The 15,808-nt window shown below is 44.6% G+C and overlaps 1 protein-coding gene across 4 annotated transcripts in view; it reads left to right on the forward strand.

The window, feature by feature from the left end:
• RIPOR2 (RHO family interacting cell polarization regulator 2) overlaps window positions 1-15,808 on the forward strand; it is a 69,980-nt gene that overhangs the window by 17,922 nt on the left and 36,250 nt on the right. The window lies entirely within an intron of this gene.

Genomic DNA, 15,808 nt, shown 5'->3' on the forward strand with positions numbered 1-15,808 from the left:
TCTGCCTTTGCACCCTTTCATACATCTCGCTGGGAAGAGCTGAATGTATTTTTCAGTGTAATTTCTGCATTCATTAAGCCGGCCGTGCATTCTGCCATGCTCATCTTAATGACCGTGTTTGAGCTGCTGTCACACAGCTGGAGCCCGGGGCAGGGAACGCGTTCCCAAACAGAACCATTATCTTCATCTTCGCCGGTGGCTAATTAGGTTTCATAAGCATCCCTCTCCTTCTGAACAAACAAAAAGTGGGAGCGTACCCAAACGGAGCTTGAGGAAGGAGGAGGTGAGAGGAAAGTGTCTTTCCTGGAAGATCTCTGTGCTTGCTGCCCAGCTGCTTCTGAAATCTTCACACACTGGGAAGAGATTTGATGGGATCTGGTTTATTGTGGCCAGGTTCAAGGAAGGTATCCATTGGGGAAGGTTAGGAGCCCTGATTTATAACTGTACAGCAAATGCGACAAATTGCTCCACATTTAAGGGTGGGTATGTAGTAGTGGGAATCTAAAGGCAACAAAATCTATCTTTTTTTCTTAAATTCAGCTTTTTCTCAGCCAGTTACCAAATCATTAGGACAGTCATTTAAGATGGTGCCTGCGTTACTTGTAAGTGCAGATAAGCACGTGTGCAATGGGACTTTGAAAATCCCAGCATCCATAACCTGATGCTGGTTTAACTTTTGACATCCAAGCGGCACTTCTTGACAAGGTGTGGGCTTTGGGGGTCGCTTGTTTGTTTGTTTTTCTTTTAAAGACACAACAGGTTGAATTTCGTTCCAGGATCCTCCCTAAAGAACAGAGCAATTAGTTTTTCCACGTCTCTCTACTCTCTTGAATGACAGTACAGTTACACCTTAGAGGTATTTCTGTAGCAGAATTAGTATTTCTTAAACGCTTGGGAATATGTAAGGGGAGAAGTGTGCGCCTTGTGAAGCAGCATCCCAAAGTGAGAAGGTTGCTTTACCTCCTTGCAGTCTCAAGGCACGTGACCATTTTATTCACCTGTTTCACAGAGCAAACACTCAGGATAAGCACGGTACAAAGCACGGCCTCAAAATTCACAGCAGCATGTTCTCATGCCCATGCAGGGTTACCTTTTGCTCTTCGATATTTTTAAACCTGAGCAAGCAGAAAGGTAACTTCCAGACAAAGCACGCTGCTGGGAAAGGTCCTGTTCCGGGGTAAGCTGCCTTGCTTCCCCACTGGGAAGAAGTGGGAGTAAGAACTAAAGGCAGCACTGGCTTTTTCCAAAAAAGGGATGGCTGGTCTGGCTTTTTTTTTCATTCTCATACTATACATGTGGCAGTGACAAGCTGCTCATGGACAACCCACTTGCTGGGGTAGTTTTCATCAGCCAAGCTCAGCTACAGGCAGGGGGGAGATAGGCAGCTTGTGTCTGAGGCCATTCAAGCAGCACGGAGCATCAGCTGAAAGCAGACAGGGAAGGAAGTGAGGAGGGTGATGCCTGAACGCACGCTCCTGGCACAGGCTCGTTAGGGCCAGGACATGAATTAGTATCGGATAGGGGACTGTCCCATCACTTCCCAGCTATGTGCTTCTGGGGTGACTCTATTAACAAAATGGGAAGAAATCTGGTTACTTTCCCACTTAGCAGGAGCTTGGAGGTCACCAGTTTTTTTCACTCAGCTTCAACCGCTCGCTGCTCTTCTGGTGGCAGGATTGTTAAAGAAGCTTCTCAGTAAGAGATTTTCAAAATTAATCAGCAAGAGCATGCACTGACTGTATTTTCCCCACCAGCTTTGCACAGATTGTGTCACTGTCTCCAAGATGCGCTTGGCCTTTTAGACGGCAGAGAGAAAGAATTGGGCCCACTGTGAATTTAAAATCAAATTTAAAGTCTTTTGACAGCAGAAGCAATTTTGTCTAGGGGGACTTCACACACCATGGTGGCTCACAGTGTAAATGAGAATTTAATTTTCTCCCTGTAGCAAATTTGCCAACATCTTCATTTCCCTCATTGTCCTTCAGACAATTTAGTTTTGCCAGAGCAAGGCAGGAGGGGAGTCTGTGAGCAGAAGAGCTGGGTGGCTGGAGGAGGAACAGAAGCTCCCCGTGAGAGGGCTGGGAGGAGAGCAGCAGCGGGAGCCAACCCTGGATGCAATAAACCAGATCATATTATATCTCTCTGCCTAATGTCAGGCATGGCTTAGCTAAGGCTGGGCAGCCAGCTCCCTTTGAGCCCCACAACCGTCCTTCCCCGCATAACCTGGATAAGAGCAGCGACTGTAGTGCTCTCCTGCCGCAGCTGCTCAGCAGCTTCATTTTTGCTCCTTCGTGCAAACGCTGCTCCTGCCCTCACTTACCTGTGCCCAGGTGGGCTGCGTGGCTGGGCTAGGGCTGGCTCATTCCTGTCCTGTCCGCCCTGCAAAGCCGGTGCTCTGGCTCGTGCTCCAGGCAGATACTTCAAGGGGAAAGAAAGCAGCGGGTACTGGGTAATCCTCTCCTAGAGCTGGTTTTACCCCCATTTGGCAACCTAGAGACAGCTGCCATGCCAAAACCTGGTCAAGCAACCTCTTGCGGGTGAGCACCGCTTGTTTGCTCCCCAGAGAAACTTGTGTTCTTCTTTTATTGCAAGCGGGCAGCAGTTTTATCTCAACTTTGTGCCCATACAGCCTCGGGCTGCATCCAGGGGGTTTGGAGTCAATCCCCCAAGTTTTGGCTCTCCAACTTTGAAGTATCTTTGCTGCTAGGTTTGGTGCTATTGGGAAGAAAGAGGATCTCTCTCTCCAGCCAGGTCCAAGATAATTAGGAAGCAGCAGCAAGGCTCCAGGAACCAGCTGTATCCCAGCTGTGATCAAAAAGCAAGTCCTGGTATGTGCTGGCCCACTCACTGGAAGGCACTGAGAAGAGCAGGTTCCTTGGTGCTCTTGAGTTGCTTTTTGGCACCCACAAGCACAGATCTTGCCTTGGTCTTTGCATCCAGGCTCTGTACCCGGTGGCCTCAATAAGAAGCGAGTCCTGTAAGTGTGATGCAAGAACTAGCTGGGCTTTTTCCCTGAAGTTGTCTTTTTCTGCTGTGTTTTTATGTTACAAGGGTATCCTGTAATTTTTACCCCCCAACCAGCACAAAAGAAATGAGGGATCAGCACAGAAGTACGCGAGCATCTTTCTTCTTTTCAACAGGAGGAACAAATCGAAGCTGACAGTTCACTGGAAACAGCGCAATACATGAAGTAGTCACAATAATACATTTTATCTTCCAGCCCTTTTAAAGCATCAGAAGCTCTCTGGTCTCTGATGCCTCCAGTAAGCTGACCTTGGCTGGCAGAGCCAGCCACCTCATTACTGGTGTCCTACTGCTCACAGCCTGCCTTCTCTCCCAGCCCTCAAACAGTCCGATTAGCTGCAGCAGGTAGAGCTTCCCAGGTCAGGCAGCCTGCTGCTAACCCTTCAGTGACACCAGATCGCTTTCAAATAATCTCTTCTGCAAGAAACTACTTTTTAAAATTATTATTATTTAAAAAAACCCATTTAGCTGCCATACCCAGAGATTTGTCAGACTTGATTTTGTCCTGAAAACATCACCGACAGGAAAACTTCAAACCACCCATCAGCTCTGAAAATCTCACAAAATTGCATCAGAAGAAAATCTATCTAGTTGTCATTAAGGTTCTGCTTTTAGCTTGTGCCTTCACATCCACAAAAGACCAGGCTAGACTGATGTTATTTATTACTATTTAAACCTTTCTATTTGGGCTGACCAAAGGAAGGAACTAATTTACAGTGAAATCTGTTGGAAATAGACAGGCAAATAAGCACCTGCAAATAGCTGCCTGAGGTTCGTGTTTCAACAGATGGGGCAAGGTTGAGCTCCACAGCTTCCTTTCTCTTTCCCCGAATTATCATCTCACCGTCTTGAGCAGCTGAACAGGTTAATTTGTCCCTCAGTGAGGCATCTTTCTTCTTTGGCGAATTTATCTTGCATCGGCTAGAAGAGTGAGGCAAAACAGAGGGAAAAAATATGGTTTTTAGTGAATGCACCCCTTGAAGATGCCTCAGAAGTCTTGGGGAGTGGAGCTTGTGCTTGGGGCTGAGATGGTGGCGCTGGTCCGTGGTACTGCTGCAGGCATGCAGGTGGGTCGGTCGGTGTAGCCCTGTATTCAAAGTCCAATGGGCATTTTCTAATTGTATAACATGAGGGAAAGGGTCTTTTACATAATTAAGCAACTTGACATCCTCTGTTGGTATTTAATTTTAAAATGTATGGGTGTAAAACTTTAATTGTGGCACAGAAGTAGGGATGTATGTTACAGCTTTGTGCAATAATATGCCTGCAAGCAGTCTTTGGCCAGGGAGTCTCCCCTGGTGTGGAGACACCTTCTTCTCTGCTCATCCCAGCAAGTGTCAATGGATTGTGGTAGCAACAGCTATCCCTGTGCACTTTTCCAACCATACAGGCATGTCTATGGGTGATGATGCTGTTGAAGAAAATGCCACTGCTTAATTAAGTGTATAATGTGTCAAGCCCTGCACGACTGACTGTCCTTTCCTTGTCTCATTCGGTCCATCTGCAAAATATCATTTTGTTAGTTCAGAGGAGGACTCATTTTTTTGCACAGGGATGATTGTGGGATGGGAAGCAATTGGCTGTGAGGTGCTCTTTGAACCATGAGGCATTTTCCTGAATACAGTGTTAGGCTCGCAGGCCACATCTACTTAGATATACAAAAAATCTTGTTAATAAGAATAGATGTCCACTACAGTAAACAGAGATGACTGTTTCATTTATTAGATGTTCAGGTTAATAACAAGAAGCGCTAGAAATGCTCACTAAGTCATCTGTGCTACACAAAACCAAACTAAAGCTATATTAAAAATGCTGAGACTTCAGCTGAGGCTGGAGGATAATCAGCTTAAAATGCTGCCTGCGTATACCAAGGTTTTTCTTTCTTTGAAATCAAAGGGAGACGTTGCCATCATCTCCCCAGATGGCAGCTGGACCACAAAGCCTTGTTTTCCATGCACGCAGGTGCTGGACTGGAAGTGCTTGCAATATATTTGATTTTCATGCCCTACGCTGAAAGCAGAAGCTCCCTGAAGGTTAGATGGATTTTCGTCCGTAGTTATCCAACAAGGGGTTGGGTTTTCCCCATTCCTTCCTGGCTCTACCCTTAAAAAGAAAATAATCCTCCCTCTCACGGGTAGAGAACAACGCACTGGCTGATCCAGCATAGCAGCTCCTATGTGAGCATAAACCGAACACTGTATGCATGCTTTCTGCAGCCACTGTATTTCTTGTGGGCATTTTGTGCTGCCACCAGGTGAGGAATACAATTGGTTTATTTGGCAAAAGGACAAAATAGTTTTCCATCATCATATAAAACAATTATATCCTCCTTTTCCTATACCCAGAACGATGGTCCATTGCTATTATGTGAATTGGAAAATACAGAAATCTCAACAGCGAAGGAAAGGAGAAAAGAGTGGGAGGGCAGTGGAGGACAAGCTGCAGGGTCATTCCTAAAAGCTGTTTATTAGCCTGCGATGGCCTTGGTGGGTTTTTCCTTTAAATGGCAGACTGTGGAAAAGCAGGGCTGTGCTGAGATGTGTGCAGCCTTAATTTGTGCAATGAAAAGTTCCGCAAGATAATTACCTTGTAGTTCAGCAACAATAAACGCTGTCAGATCTGTTTAATCCACGCTCACTTTATCCGTAATGTGTCTGTGTCTAAAAGACTCAAATGGTAACTAATCCTATAGCATGTCTGGAGCGCATGACATTTTAAACTCAAGACTTCTTTTTTTAATGTTCACTACAGATTAAATTTACCAATTTAACCTGACTAGATCTACTTACCATATATTTAAGGTTTTAATCAGGTTTGCATTGGCTGTGTCTGTGGCAGTAAACTGCAGGCATTTAGGATTGTTGTCGGCTCTAATGGCAACAGGCAGAGACCAGCCTGTATCCGTGGCATTACACTTCCGTCTTCCAAAAGAGGGAAGCACATGGAGACTGCTTTGGGAATGGTCCTTGGCCCATGCCCCTTCCCAGACCATGCCCAGCTAATTGGCCCAAGCCAAAACCATGCCAGAGGTGGCTCAAACGGTGTAACCTCCTTTGCCCCAAGGAACAGAAAGCCCTTGCAGATTCGAAGAGGGAAGAGCTTTTCTACAGAGGCTTCACAGCCTTCTGAGAAATTTGACATCTACTGAAATTAAACACAGTTGCAGAAAGCAGAGGAAAGGAGAGGAGTTCTTCACAAAATTCTAGACATTTTTTCAAGTGGTTTGTTTATAAAACTGTCCTGCTTTTTGTGCTGGTGGGCTGCAACTGCTCTGTGTAGAACAGCAGCGTGGGGACAGGGTGCTGGGATACCTGTGCCTCCCAGCCATCTGCACATAGCAATAACCTTCCTGGTTTTGCTCCGCTGCCCTGTTGGTCATCAGATCTCTTCTCCAGTACCGCTATCTTCTTTAACACAAGCTTTTCCAATGGGGACTCTTTACCTAGCACAGACTCACCTTAACCCTTTATCCTGCATCAAATCTCTTTCAGCTGCTTTTTACAGCCCCTTTAATGATCCTGGCTAGAAAAGATGGTAGTAGTTTGGGGGAAGTTCAGGCTATCGGGGGTATTAGATGTGCACTGTTGTCTCCTATGCCTGTGAGACTTTTTAAAACTGAAAATATATTAGCCAGAAGAATAACCTCTGCCATAACTTTACATAAAAGTTTTAAAGGTCATATATGTATGATCTTCTCTAACACAAGATTCGAGTCTTGAATTTAAATGAACTGAAGCCAAGAGACAGGAGTTACATCAGAGCACACAGCCTCTCTTGGTTGCACACGGACAGCGTTCAACTACTTGATGTACTAGAAGAAAGCTTCAGACACATGCTATAGCCAAATATAAATGAAGCAACACAGGACTTTTATGGCAATGCTCTTGAAATGGCCACACTTGTGAAGTGTCAAAAAGATTAAATAAAGCCATTGCTGCTTTACTCATATCTGGGACAAGAACGTGCAGCTTTAAAGATGTTCCATCCTAAAACATGTAGTGATGTGGCTTCAACAACATTTTAGTGAGCGATGTGCTATTAAGGCACCCCTTGAAATAGGACGTATAAACACGCAAGGCATTTTAAGTCACCCTAATCCCATGTATTTAAAGAGGAGCAGCAAAGAGTTTGTATCTCATTTGTGACCGAAAGGATTTGACAACAAAAATGTTTTACTTTCCTTTCAGGGATTAAATGCCTGTCTTATTTGTTTAATTTAGCTCACTCATGCTTATGTTAGAGCATACCTGGAGTGGATACCAACTACAGCTACAGTTTGTCTGTCTTAGCCAAAGCAAAACAACTAATCTCTAGAGCAGCCCACTGGTTACCTAAACCATCCTACATGTGTTTACTTGATGCATTTACTTTCCTGCAGATGCAAAGAGGTAGTAGCCTTGGGTTGACGTCCTTGCCTGTGCTGCTGCTGTCTGCACTAAATGAGGGTTGTAACAGCAGAAATACTGGTGCAAATTAATAAAAGAAAGCAGCGCTCTTAAGGATGATTTTATATTAAATGTTTTTGGGTCATTGCTTTTCCCTCCTGCCAGTGAGAAGGTTTTTCTGTTCATTGCTTACACAGTCTGAGAAAGTGAAGCTTACACATGGCACACAAATTTAGGTCACTGCTCAGAGTCATCATGGATTTTGCTGAAAGACTCCCACCGGAGTTGCATCTGTTGACATCAGGGTTGACTTACCCCACTACCTCTCAGATCTTACTCACGGGCTCATCCAAATGTTACTGCTGGTCAGTAAGGGAGAAGGGACACCACCAGCACCACTCACGGTTTCCGGTCTCCTCTACTGCTAATGCTTGCAAAAGTACAGAATAGGTTGATCGCTTTTTGTGATTTGAGCTGAGAAACTGAAATTCCACCCAACGCATGTGGTCAGCCGGGCAGTGTTCAGCGGTATATGCTGAAAGTGGTCAAGAAGTAGTCATGCTGCTGCTAGCCAGAGTAATTCCCACAGCCTGTTCCGCATCTGCTAGTCTTAGTACTTCTCACAAGATTGCTCCTCATAGTTTATCTCCTATATAAGGATAGATAACAGAGCTGCACAGTCTTCTACATTTACTCCTGCGTAGCACTGCCAAAATGACAGTGTGATTCATTACGTGTGCCGGTCACTCGCGGTGAACCGCTGTTAAGGATTTGGTGCACGGTGGGTTTAAAGCATGAGAAGATCATTCGTAGTTGATTTTCAGAAATGCTTTTTCTTTAGGTTATTTCCCAGCAGTTGAACAGCAGGGGTGTTTTGTTTTTAATTAATTCTTTAACTGACATAAAGAATAATCAATGATGAGTAGAATTGGAGTTGACTTCTAATCAAAAATAATTCTGCATAATGCGGTGGGTTTGAAATGAATGAATGTCAAATCTAATTAGATGGCCAGATTCTGATCCCTCAGCCACACTCATACATACTGTTACAGACCAGATTTTGCTTATCTACACTAATACCAGCTGAATATGGTTGCTCTGTGTTCCTAGTGCTGCTGGGGAACGGCATTAGGGAGGGCACCCCGTGGGGTTCTTGCGCACGCTCACTCCAGCTACCAGTGCAAAAAAAAATGGTGGAACTGAAGAAAATTAGGTCAGCTACCACGAACCCGTCTGTTGTGCATGGGAGCTGTTTAGGATCAAATTTATTTTCCTTGGATTTATTACAGCGAAATAATTCATTTGCATTTCCCTCTCATGTTTTCAGCACGTGCTATACCAAGGGTAAGGAGTGGTGCAGTAAGGGTTTTTCTGAGGGGAGGCTGAGCAGCAGAAAGGGCAGTTTGTGACTCCCCAGCTGGGGAAACGGGGCATGTACCAAGAATTCTGGTGAAAAAATAGCTACAAAGGGGACAGGAAGAAGCTAATTGTAGTACAAGACAGAAGGGTACTGCTTTTGCCTTAGCCACCGTCAGTCCGTATTTCTGTGCTAGTAAGGTGAGAGAGTTAGAGCCAAAGACACATTTTACAGTAAAAATAAAAGAAGTTAAAAGTCCCCACCTGGACTTTGGCACCTTCACTGGTGTGAAAGACGACTGATGCTTTTTATTTTTTTATGGAGCTATATTGCAGTGGGATCATCAAGTATTGGGTCCTATACATTTAGAGCCACAAATTCCTTTACCATTTTGCTGTTGACCTGGCCTGTTAGCTTTCTTCATATTACTATTATTATTGCTTTTTTGTTTATGTACTTCATCCAATTTGGGTAGGAAGAGCAGAACAAACAGCAGGAGCTATTCCAGATGGTAGACTACTTGAGTTTCTGCTCAGGATGCCTAGTGATGAGCTAGCAAATACTGTAGCATTTGAGTTGAAAATATCCCTATATACAATATTAAAAGTGTTCTTACAGAAATGAGACCATAAAGTACAAGTCTTGCTATTAGTATCAAGTCTTGGGAAAAATATTGTTTGAAACAAAAGCTAAAATTTGATACCAAAGTACTCAAAGCTAACGTTTTTGTTTATTAGAAACAGGTAATGGCATCTTGTACTCACTGGCAGGGATTTCTGCATGACAAAGTAAAGGTCCCGGTTATGAGCTTAAGTAGAGCTATAAAAGATGCATGAGTTACATAAACACTTCTGCGCATTGTAAAAACTGAATCCACCCGAAATGAAGGTATTGAAATACAACTAATAAAAGAAAGAATCACTGCAGGCATCACTAATGTAAATAAAGCCATCAGTGAGAAGGGAGCACGAGCCTTCAGAGAGATCCCGCTGGATAGTCAGTGGCACAAGAGGTGATATAATATCCATAATATCCATTCATGGTGGGGGAAGAGACCCACCTCAGGCAGCACGAGCTGCCGTGGGTTAAACTAAGATTGTTGTTGCTGCAAGAGATGGGGCAGAAGTTTGCCTCCTTGTGCTGGGACAGGAATACGTGGGTACCAGCGGCTTTGACATCCACCCAAGCGTGAACCAGGTGCCACCACATCTCCTATTTGAAAGAGAGGGAGCCATCTTGACTATAGCTCTTCCTCACTGCACTACTGCTCCCTGCAGCCATGGTGGTAAGCCCACGTGGCTCTTTTTCTGTACGCTAAAATTAAAGTTTGATGCTCACAGATCTGCTGGCCTTTCACCGGCTAATGTAGGCTTGGGAAGTGTGCTTGTCAGTGTAGCCATATGCTGCTATTTAGGAATATCTCATAGCCTTGGACTTTGAGGGAACAAATGCACATGATTTTGTTCTAGCAACCAAGAATAGTTCTTCAGACGGAGCTCACATTTCTGTACAACTCTGGCAAATGCTACCCTGCACAACGAAGGAGCAGCCCAATCACTGGGAGCATAAAATGCACCATGAAAGTTGTAGTTCATGTAATCCAATGACCAATAGCAGACAACTTTCTACAGGTGCTTCCAGGAGATCCCATCCCACAGAAACGTTCCTGGCACATTCAGGAATTATAAGCCTGTGCACTAATGCCTAAGATTTTTTTCTCCTAAAAGTATAAAACCTCTTGTGAAAGAATTAAATTTCTTGTGAAACTTTTTATAAGGCTCCTTAGCTTTCTTACCCATATATTACTGTCAAACTTTTATATTAAAAAAACACCCACAAGAATGTCTACGTTATCATCCAAGATGCATACTTCTCTGCCTTCTAGGAGTCTAGGGAGCATGGAAACCATAAATTCCAGGTGGTTATTTGGGCTACTGGCCATGCTGGCCTCATATTGCCAGGGTGATTCAATTAAGTCAGAAGGAAGTTGGAAAATTAATATTAAAAATGGCTAGACTTTAGGCTACAAAAGCAAGCGACACCAGCTGAAGGCATACTGAATGAGCTTAGAATTGAACTGAGCCTGAATAAGCTTAGAAGTGAATTGTGCTCTTTGGGTTTACAAGTGCAAAGCAGAAAGAGTTGGCTGCCTGGGAGGACGACATGACTTCTAGCGTATAATCAGTTTCTTTCCTTATTGGATTTAATCTTACTGCAATAAAAAGTTTTTACTTTTGTAAGCTGGCCAGCTAGTCTGATAAGCAGAACATAGACCTTGATGTAGATGAGAGATAAACATATTCTTTCCTTTCATTATTCAAGAAGATACCAGTTCATTTGTTAGACATACCTCGGGTTTGCAGGTAAGAAGTGTTCCTACCATGCAAAACAGAACCACAGAATAGTGGGGACCAGGCTGGAAAGTACCTCTGGATCAGTTGACTTCTGCAGCCATCCACTCACATCAGTTTAGTGGATCCCCTCATCTTACCATAACCATAACAATTTTAATCAATTTTTAACAGACAGCCTGCAGACCATGGATCAGCAGAAGGAACAACATACAAGCCATCTCTCTGTAGGGACTGCAGCTCCTTAGGTCCAGAATGGACCTTGAAACATGTGTCACTCAAAAAAATAACATAGGAACAAAGGATTATCAAGAGTCCCTTCAGTCACTGAGTCCTACCCCCATTCCCATTTAATCAAGGATAATACATAATCCCAAATTGCCCTTGAACCCTCTACTCCACAGACCCTCGGCTGCAGACGGCTCCTTAATACCCTACAGCAAACCCTAGACCCAGAGCCATAACCGTAGCTGCTACAAGGAGAAAACAGGAGGAATCAAGGGCACCATCACCACTGGTATATTTATTGCAGCTTTACATGGTTGCTAGCACGTGTAGCAAAAACAACTTCCCCTCATCATGTGGTGAACAAAAAATATTGTCTCCAGATCGGTCATGGGGAAAAAGCAAACAAAAGGGACCGTGTGAAAGTCAGTCTACATTTAACAAATGTGTTTCTGGCTGAATTTCCTCTCTCCTAGCTTGGATTGAGGTCCATACTGTTTATCAAATGTTTTCGCATTATGGGAGGTGGAGGTCCATGCTGAGGGTGATGAAGAGAGGGCAGCCCTGTGGAAAGTGATGAGCTCGATGGTCCCTTCCCCTCTCATTAGCTCAGGCTCAGCTGTTTTCCTGTTTCCAGAGTGAAAGGAGAGCCGTGAGAGGGGACTTCTATTTCCCCGGGGACAGAGACATCATCAATTATCTGCCATTCCGTGCTGCAAGCTGTCAGGGAATAAGGCAGAGAAGGAGTAGTGATAGGATTTCACCTTATCCCTCGACTCTGCTGATGGGCTCATCATTCAACTCCTGTGCACTTAGCACAGGCAATGCTAATGATGTTAATTATGCTTCTACACAGCACATGTTTTATTAGCATTAAGCAGACTGGTGACTTTTTAAAATGAAACATCAGTGGTTCATTAGCTATATAGATTTAAAAACGTAAGTGTACTCATTGCGTCCACTGGTGAGGTGGATCTCTCCAATCTCAAAAGCATTTAATACCATTTTAGATGTGCAATATGCTTTATATTGAGAGCAAAATGTGTTCTGTATCTAGAAGACAGTAGAATTATATCAGGTAACTACTAAATGCAGACTTAGAAACTTGGTCACTGCATTGAAGTAGCACCAAAATCCCTTTATTAGTGTTCATCTGTAGGGATACTGGTCAGGTCAACAAGAGATTCGGGTAAGTCCTTGTGGGCTGAGTCTTACTGAAATTATACTAGTGACTACATCTATCCATAAAATCAGAATACAACTGTATTATTAAATTCAGACGTAGGTTTATTTAGTCGATAGCACAGAGGCTTGTCAATGGTGTAGGAGACAGGAAAATAAATCACCTTCTACAAACTATATTACAAAAATGTGGCAAACACTCATCACTCAAAGTGTATTTCCTAGACATAGACATCATAAATAACCCATTGATATGTGCCCATATGCAATCACCGTCTTTGTGAATCTGGTCTAAGGGGCTGTTACTGACGATAGGCAAAGTCAGTGCAATTTCGTGAGGTCAGTTGGAAGTATCTGAGATGTCAGCGATGTAAGTTGAAATCTTAAGAACAGATTGTGTTTGTACAACGGAGTCAACCTCTAACCCGGCAAACTGAAAAGTAACTGAACAGAACTGGGAGATTTCATCTGTTCTGACTCTGTTACCTCCTTTTATCACAGTTTCCTTCTGTACAGAAATGAAACATACATTAATCACCAAGATTATACATAATATATATAGAGAGAGCACAAGCATATCCTGGCTCTGAGTTCTGACCCTTTTATGCAAAAGCAAAGCACAAGTAGCTCCAGCCAGGTCTTCAATTTGCATTTCAATTGCACTTCTTCTACATTTCCTTCTGGTATCTTGAGGAAAGTCTTAGTTACTAAAGCATTGCAAAGCCATCAAGTGCTTGAGCAAAATAAGTAAATTCCTTTTCCAAAAATACTGGTTTTTTAAATTTCCCCAAAGCAAACAAAAATTTAAACACTTCCAGTATGTGTGCACATGGTCACACACGGACATAAAGATTTTGTTTGGAGCAAAACCCATTCATTTTTCTTTCATATTAATACAGAAGATATTCATTGTGTGGAAGTCGTTAGCATTTTGACAAGAGTTGAATCTGAAGTAATTATGTTTTTATAGCTAATGTGGTCATGATTAGGACCCAATGTCAAGTTTGATTGTATTCTTCTTATTTTTTGAGGAATGGCTGATGTTTATGCAGTTAAATCTCTTCTGACTGTCAGCGTTGTTTAGCTTCTAGCCTCATGGGTCTCCAGATGCTGTCAGCAGGGCTGCTAATCAGGGTGAGTGCTGAACACTTGCAAGAGATTTTCTGCTCCTTGGCACTCTGGACCCATACTTTTTAATGCAAATCCTTGTATGCAAATGGGAGCACACAGCATGCAGCATAACTGTCTTAAGGTTATTTGCAAAACCAAAGGGAACTTGCTGCGCAGACCCCCAGAGTACTGTGATCGGGTGGTTTCCACTTTGTCTCTCGGGAGCTGGTTCTCGGTGAGGTTTGACCTGTTAGACATCAGCTGATGTGGGTAGACGCTGTACCGTCTACAGGGATGTAAGGTTTACCCTGGGAGCTGCTAAGTGGCTCCTGCCAAGAGCTGAGTATCAGCAAGCCTGAGCAGAGCTCAGCCCTGCAGAGGTGTGCTGAGAGCCTTAAGGAACTAGGGGTGAGCGGAGGGCAAAATTTGGGCTTTCATTGACTGAAGACTCAAGCATCTCCAGCTGTGGCTGGAGCACATTTATCCCTGTGTGAGTAAGCCAAAGCACATCCTTGCTGCAATTTCTCCTGAGCTCCTGCTTCCCCTTCCTGCTCCCACCTTCTCCCTTTCCCCCATCTCTCCTGGTCATGGGTTTCTGCCCAGCACAGGTGCTCCCAGCCCTGGTCTGGCTGAGAGCAACTCCTAGGGGTTAATCCTCAGTTAAGAGCAACTTAACTGAGAGGGTTAATCCTCACCGTGGATAAGCTGGCTCGGCCCTAAGCTGGATGCTCTGTGTGGTGCACCATTATCTGCTGGCCACAGCGGAGGGGAAAACTGTCCTTAATTGCAGCCCAGGTGGTGTCTCTGAGGGCTGCCAGTCACAGGGGCCAGCTCTCGCTTCTGAACCAGAAAGGTTTACATTGTTTTGGTTGTGCGATAGAGAAAACTTCGTTACCAGTAGTGCTGGCAATGCTGGGACTGGAAGAAGTATTTCTGGTGGAGCTCTTGCAGAAATATTCCTGAGAAAGCAGCTCCCCAGGCAATGCAGTCCCCTTCACAGAGAAGCAGTAGCTCACTGTGACATCTACTGCTGCCTCAAAGAGTATTGGCCCAGCTTAGGTCTACAAATTAAACATAACTAGATGGCATACAATGTTTCCCCACGTATTTGCTTTCTCCAGTGAGTGTTTGCTGTGCAGGCACCACGTAGCTCTGGTGCTTATCTTTAACAAATACGGTCGGTTGAAAAGGCTTATGTTGTAAATCCATGGCCTTCACAAATGGCTGCTTTTTGGGGGCTACTCATCATCATTCCTCATCTGTGAGGATGAAAGGGTGATTTAAACTAGCTGCCATCCCCTCGGCCCCATAGGTCACAGTTTCACAGAGCATCAGCTCCATTGCCTGTGGGCAGCTCCAGCCCTTGCCATGCCGTTCTGCCTCAGCACCAGGCTCATGCCTTGGCCCAGCTGTTGGAGTGAAATGAACTGGGGGCATGCCAGTCCAGTTTTTAAAGTAAAAGGGGAAAAATATTATTTAAAAATCTCTTTTCCATTTCTTGTCAGGTTATTTTTGAGCTGGCCTAGCTTCGCAATCCATTTCACAGCACGATGGCATTAGCAGCCATGCTGGCACCCCGAGAAGGAAGGAGGCAGCGAGAGGATGGGTCCTGTGGGTTGGGGGAGCTGGTCCCCGGCAGCACCCACTGACCAGTGCCCTCTTCTCCAGCATCCCCCTTCCCCTCCCGCTCCCTGCCCTGCTGCCTGGCCTCAGCTGGCCGCGATGCTCCTCAGACGGCTCGGTGAGGTCATTCATCTCACCAGAGCAGCACAAAACCAAAGCAGCATAAAAATCTGCTTCATTGTCTGTGAAGGGCAGCAAGGGCTGGGGTCGGGACACAGAAAACAGTGGAGCAAGGAGGAAAGGAAGAGGGAGGCGTCCCACTCTCCCGTTGTGGCAGCAGCAAGCTGATGGTGCTGTTGTGAACCACAGCACTTTGATATTTCTTTATGGGCAGATTGAAATCACTTGTGTTTGGTGCAGATGCCGAGCTGGGCATTGGAAATGAGCACATGCAGAGCAAGTGCTTCCTCCCGGGGTGCTGAGCTCCCCCTAACACATGAAATGCAGCACATACGGTGCCTGGAGCTTGTTTACTCGCCTCTCATCGTGGTGGAGAGCATCCCTCTCTCATCACGGCATGCCGTGGCTGCGTGTACACCCACTGCATCTTC

The sequence above is a fragment of the Phalacrocorax aristotelis genome, chromosome 2, assembly GCF_949628215.1.
Source record: "Phalacrocorax aristotelis chromosome 2, bGulAri2.1, whole genome shotgun sequence".
NCBI lineage: Eukaryota > Metazoa > Chordata > Aves > Suliformes > Phalacrocoracidae > Phalacrocorax > Phalacrocorax aristotelis.